Source organism: Mustelus asterias, chromosome 25 (assembly GCF_964213995.1).
Source record: "Mustelus asterias chromosome 25, sMusAst1.hap1.1, whole genome shotgun sequence".
NCBI classification, from domain to species: domain Eukaryota; kingdom Metazoa; phylum Chordata; class Chondrichthyes; order Carcharhiniformes; family Triakidae; genus Mustelus; species Mustelus asterias.
The window spans coordinates 44,366,834-44,373,638 of NC_135825.1; the positions used below are offsets into that span (position 1 = coordinate 44,366,834).

At 49.8% G+C, this 6,805-nt stretch overlaps 1 protein-coding gene across 2 annotated transcripts in view; it reads right to left on the minus strand.

Annotated features, from left to right (window-relative positions):
* The window catches only part of LOC144511926 (serine/threonine-protein kinase 38), an 89,368-nt gene extending 82,568 nt beyond the window's left edge, over positions 1–6,800 (minus strand). The window contains exon 1 of one of the 2 annotated variants that reach the window (XM_078242388.1): positions 6,704–6,800. The gene's annotated coding sequence lies outside the window, so the exon portion shown is untranslated. Of the gene's footprint in view, positions 1–6,541 lie in introns of both variants that reach the window. The other variant, XM_078242389.1, reaches the window with a different exon arrangement.
* Positions 6,801–6,805: the final 5 nt, after the last annotated feature.

Sequence of the window (6,805 nt, forward strand, 5' to 3'; positions counted from 1 at the left end):
TTGCCTGAATGGGTGCAGCTCCAACAACACTTAAGAAGCTTGATACCATTCAGGACAGGTCAGCCTGCTTGATTAGCACATCTACAAACATCCACTCCCTCCACCACCAATGCTCAGTAGCAGCGGTGTGCAAATATCTACAAGATGCACTGCAGCAATTACCAAAGTTCCTCAGACAGCACCTTCCAAACCCACGACCATTTCCATCTAGAAGGACAAGGGCAGCAGATACATGGGAACACCATCACCTGGAGATTCCCCTCCAAGCCAGTAAAGATACCGAGTTGGAAATATATTGCTGTTCGTTCGCAGTTGCGGGGTAAAAATCCTGGAATTCCCTCCCTAACGGCATTGTGGGTCAACCCACAGAACATGGACTGCAGCAATTCAAGAAGGCAGCTCACCACCACCTTCTCAAGGGCAACTAGGGATGGGCAACAAACGCTAGCCAGCCAGCAACATCCATGAGCCACGAATGAACAAAGATAGCTTCTTGACTAACAAGGTGTAATGGTCATCAGCAAAATACAGGAGCAGGAGTTGAGGCCACAGACAGAATATATACCAGTGTAAAAGGTGACCGTCGAGGTACACTGTGTAAAATGTGACTGTCAGCATACAGTATATACCGGTGTACAATGTGACTGTTGGGGTACAGTATATACCGGTGTACAATGTGACTGTCGGGTACAGTATATACCAGAGTACAATGTGACTGTCGGGTACAGTATATACCGGTGTACAATGTAACTGTCAGAGTACAGTATATACCGGTGTACAAAGTAACTGTCAGAGTACAGTATATACCAGTGTACAATGTAATTGTCAGAGTACAGTATATACCGGTGTACAATGTGACTGTTGGGGCACAGTATACACTGGTGTACAATGTGACTGTCAGCATACAGTATATACCGATGTACAATGTGACTGTCAGGGTACAGTATATACCGGTGTACAATGTGACTCAGGGTACAGTATATACCGATGTACAATGTGACTGTCAGGGTACAGTATATACCGGTGTACAATGTGACTCAGGGTACAGTATATACCAGTGTACAATGTGACTGTTGGGGTACAGTATATACCGGTGTACAATGACTGTTGGGGTACAGTATATACCGATGTACAATGTGACTGTTGGGGTACAGTATATACCAGTGTACAATGTGACTGTTGGGGTACAGTATATACCGGTGTACAATGTGGCCAGTGAGCAAGATCTAATTTTCCACATTCAAAATATCATGCAGGTCTCATGCTGTCACAGTGAACACACAGCTACCATCCACTTTCAGTTAGCAGTTCCCACTAACACACCATTTCTCTACTTCTGCTATTGAATTTCACCAATAACGGAAGGGCAGCGTGCCGGGCAAGATATCATTGACACCAACTAGAGACCCAGGCATGACTCCGTAGATTTATCCCAGGGACAGGAAAGATAGTTAGCGCTGCTGCCTCAGTGCCAGGGTTCATTTCTGGCCTTGGGTGACTGTCAGTGTGGAGTCTGCACATTCTCCCCATGTCCGCCTGGGTTTCCTCAGGGTGCTCCAGTTTCCTCCCACACTCTAAAGAAGTGCAGGTTCGGTGGACTGTTGATGCTGAATTGCTCCTTAGTGTCAGGGAGACTAGCAGGGTAATACATGGGGTTACAGGAATAGAGCCTGGGTGGGGTTGTTGTCACTGCAACAGCCTCCTTCTGCACTGTAGAGATTCTATGATATTGCTGTCAACGTTCGAGTTATCGCCCATCTTACACATTCTCAACAGCAAGATCCTGTTCCTGTGCCCAGTGTAACTCTCCATCATCTACCATCCTCTCTGTATCTTCCCCCCAGTAAGAAGTTTAACAACACCAGGTTAAAGTCCAACAGGTTTATTTGGTAGCAAAATAATTTTTGCTACCAAATAAACCTGTTGGACTTTAACCTGGTGTTGTTAAACTTCTTACTGTGTTTACCCCAGTCCAACGCCGGCATCTCCACATCTTCTCCCCAGCCCAGCCCTCCCATGGGATCTACCTAAAATTCTGGCACATTCGCACGTTGCTCATGCTTTACATTACCCGATGATAGTTTGAGAACTTTAAAAAACTTAACTTTTGAATATTTTGCAACACTCAGAATGGGATCCAACACAAATAGGAGCAACTCACTCAATTCAATATAGTCTAAAAACAAAGTGTTTCATCCCGTCCAATGTTTCCAGCCATTGGGATTGACATCTGTACGCAGATCTGCTCATCCCTGATGTTAAACAAAGGTGTGGAGATGCCGGCGTTGGACTGGGGTAAGCACAGTAAGAAGTGCTTATGGAACAAAGGGGCAGGACACGGAGCCACATCCAATATAGACAATGGCATCAAATAAACATGTCTCCCAACTTGTTCAAGCAAGCCTGGCTCAAATACAGACTTAATTCTCACCCAAAATCAATCTCCTAACCCAGGAGCAGAAAACAGCCAATATGATGGCACTATTTTAGTTGCTGCCCACAATTACTGCAGTGAAGAGCTGCAGAGAGTGGTGTTGCGAAGAAACACTGGGAAGGGTTTATCAATTTTGTTTCAAAACCACCGCAATATTGGTCACTTGATTCCTTTAAATACAGTAGCATGACATCCATCACTTGAGCTCCACCCTACTGCACAAATAGCAAGGTTAGTAATAACCTTACTTTTCAGAGTTGTTAACCCACCACCTACCCAGCTGTACTTCAGTCAATAAATAAAAAAGGCTGTGAACAGTGACCATGAGGCTGTCCATTGTCTGAAAAACTGAACAAGGTTCAGTAATGTCCTTTAATGTTGCCACCTCCAGCCCCACATCATCACTGACCCTCTGACACCCCCCCCCCTCACTGCTCTCTGAGCTAGGACAAGCCATTCAGTCATGTCAAATGTTTATATGCAGTGGCTCAGAAAAATTGGACCCACCAGGGGACTGGAGGTGGGCCATCAAAATCAGTCTTGCCAATAAAGCCTACATCCAACCAACAGGCTTTTCTTCTCCCTGGGTTCTACCACAGAGAAAACACAGGGAGTCTTCACAGGACCAGTTACAGAATGGACTGCTTTCTTCTCTCAAGCTTCAAGTTTCTAAATGTCATCAACAACCTGTCCTGGTCCCTCCATGCCGTCGCTATAGTTAAGAAAGCCCCCCCCCAAGCATCTACTTTCTTAGAAGACTAAGGAAATTTGGCATGTCCGCTACAACTCTCACCAACTTTTACAGATGCACCAAAGAAAGCATTCTTTCCTGTTGTATCACAGCTTGGTATGGCTCCTGCTCTGCCCAAGACCGCAAGAAACTATAAAGAGTCACAAACGAATCCCAGTTCATCACTCAAACCAGCCTCCCATCCATTGGCTCTGTCTACACTTCCCGCTCCCTCGGAAAAACAGCCAGCATAATCAAGCACCTCATGCACCCCGGACATACGCTCTACCACCTTCTTCCGTCAGGAAAAAGATACAAAAGTCTGAGGACACATACCAATCGACTCAAGAACAGCTTCTTCCCCGCTGCCATCAGACTTTTGAATGGACCTACCTCGCATTAAGTTGATCTTTCTCTACACCCTAGCTATGACTGTAACACTACATTCTGCACTCTCTCGTTTCCTTCTCCATGAACGGTATGTTTGGCTGTATAGCACGCAAGAAACAATACTTTTCACTGTATACTAATACATGTGACAATAATAAATCAAAGTTTTTTTTTTAAACTGGTCGGTGCAACATCGTGGGCCGAAGGGCCTGTTCTGCGCTGTAATGTTCTATGTTCTATGTTCTAAATCTCCAGTATTCACGTACTGTACTGTAGAAGTAAAATGTCCCCAAGGTGGCACGTATTACAGAACGTAGCCACTATGCTACTGTGCACAGTCTATGTTACTGGAGAAATAATCTAGGAGGTTTGGATTCATGACCCAGAGAGTTCAAATCCCACCAGGCTAGCTAGGAATTTAAATTCAGTTAATTCAACCAGTGTGGAATAGAAGACCATGAAAGTACCAGACGACTCGATGTAAAAATCCATCTGATGTCCTTTCGGGAAGGAAATCTGCCGTCCTTACCTGGTCTGCATGTGATTCATGATGTCGAGATGCCGGCGTTGGACTGGGGTAAGCACAGCAAGAGTTTTAACAACACCAGTCCAACGCCGGCATCTCCACATCATGACTACCATCGACATCGCAAACTGCCGGCTCCAAGTGGAGAGGATCTCCAAGAAGATCGCGCATATCGACACAGACATCAAGTTTCTACAAACATGCAAGAAAGCAGACAAAATACCGAAAGGACTACGGATCACGAACCCACTCAGGTCAACCTTTAACACAGACTACGCTGAGAGACTTTGCCGTCGCACCTCTCTCACCCTCCTCCACCACCTCATACACCAACTCTACAGCAAACGCCGCAGCCTGGAAGCCAAGATCGAATCCATATTCTCAACTTGCGCTCAGGACGCAGACCAGCTGCGAAACTCTGCAGAATTTCACTCCATCTGACGAAGGGGCAGCGCTCCGAAAGCTTATGGTATTTGCTACCAAATAAACCTGTTGGACTTTAACCTGGTGTTGTGAGACTTCTTACTCTGCATGTGATTCCCAGACCCACAGCAATGTGACTAACCCTCAACTGCCCTCTGAAAATGGCCAAGTGAGCCACTCAGTTAAGGGACTGGTGAACTTGCTGGCCTCGCCAGCGATGGCCACAACTCATTAAAAAAAGCTGAATATTTGCAACCAGCAGTTTGCAAAAACAAGGCCTTGGTAGAAATAATCAAATAAGTTAGGTGCCACATAGAATAATTCTGCTCCCTATTTTTCTGAAAGCATGCATTCGCTGTAGGATAAATTTCATCTGTCAGTTGCCCCCCTAGTATCTTACCCAAGCCTGGACAGTGAGCCACACTCAGCTATTCCACTAGCAGACAAGCAGAGCCAAACCAGATATAGCCTTTACCTGATACCTGAGAGAGTGTATAGCAGGACAGGAGCAGGCACCATGGCAGAATCTCCTGTCGGAGCACTGCAGTCAAATGGTGGGGTCAGTTTACTGAGCACAGGAGCAGGATTTGAAGCAGGTAGTCTGCCTGGGGAGATTGTGCAGAGAGTTTTAACTACAGGGAGCTTCTGCTGCAGACACCTAGCTTATGACCTTCCCCACTAATATTCCACTAATCACTGGACTAAATTCAATGACAGAGCTGGGTCAGCAGCAAGAGGACAAATACAAAGCGTTTATAAAACATCCTCAAAGGACTTTAAATCAGACAAACACTGACATTAAAGGAAACGTCAGCACAGGTGGCAAAGCTTGGTCAAAGATGTTTGAAGCAGTATTGTGAATGAGAGAGAGAGAGAGAGACAGGCAGAGAGGTTAAAAGAGGTTTGGACTCCCAGACAGCAGCACTGACCCCCAGAACCCCTTCCCCAATACACTCCACGCCCCCAGACCCCAGGGACAGAGGAAATAACATCCACCCCCCGGGGAGAGAGAGACACACACACACAGGGACCCCCACTCCCCGAGAGGGAGACACAGGGACCCCTCTCCCACCCCCCCAGACAGGGAGACACAGAGACATCCCCACCCCAGAGAGAGAGAGAGACAGAGAGACACACACAGGGACTCCTCACCTCCCCCACACCCAAAGAAAGACACAGGGACCCCTCACCCACAATCCTCCAGAGAGGGAGACACAGGACCCCCCCCCCACCCCCAGAGAGGGAGACACAGGGAGCCCCATTCCCCAGAGGGAGACACAGGGACCCCTCTCCCACCCCCCCAGACAGGGAGACACAGAGACACCCCCACCCCAGAGAGAGAGAGAGACAGAGAGACACACACAGGGACTCCTCACCTCCCCCACACCCAAAGAAAGACACAGGGACCCCTCACCCACAATCCTCCAGAGAGGGAGACACAGGACCCCCCCCCCACCCCCAGAGAGGGAGACACAGGGAGCCCCATTCCCCAAGAGGGAGACACAGGGACCCCTCTCCCACCCCCCCAGACAGGGAGACACAGAGACACCCCCACCCCAGAGAGAGAGAGAGAGAGACAGACACCCACACACAGGGACTCCTCACCTCCCCCACACCCAAAGAAAGACACAGGGACCCCTCACCCACAATCCTCCAGAGGGGGAGACACAGGACCCCCCCCCCACCCCCAGAGAGGGAGACACAGGACCCCCCCCACCCCCAGAGAGGGAGACACAGGGAGCCCCATTCCCCAAGAGGGAGACACAGGGACCCCTCTCCCACCCCCCCAAGAGAGGGAGACACAGAGAACCTCCCCCCACCCACCCCCCACAGAGAGAAAGACACAGGGACCCCTCACACCACCGCCCCAGAGAGGGAGACACAGGGACCTCCTCCTCCCACCCCGAGGGAGAGACATAGGGACCCCCATTCCCCGAGACACCGATTCACGGAGACAGCCCTTCCCCCAGAGAGAGAGAGAGAGAGAAAGACACAGGGACCCCTCTCCCCCTACCCCCGAGAGGGAGGGACAACCCACCAGTTCAGGCTCAGGATGGGCCCTCACTCCCCGGGCTGCCCCGCCGACAGGCTCTGAGGGAGAGTCTCCGCTGCCCGGCCCCGGGCCGCTCTCTCTCTCTCTGTGTCCCTGTGCGGAGGCCCCGGGCCCCGGCCGCTCCCTCCCGGTGCAGGCGGTTCTTACCTGGCGCTGCCACCGGCCGCTCTCCCGCCCGATCCCGATCCGCGCGGCCCCGGATCAACTTCCGGCGGAACAGCAGGAGCGGCGCCCCCACGCGGACAGCCC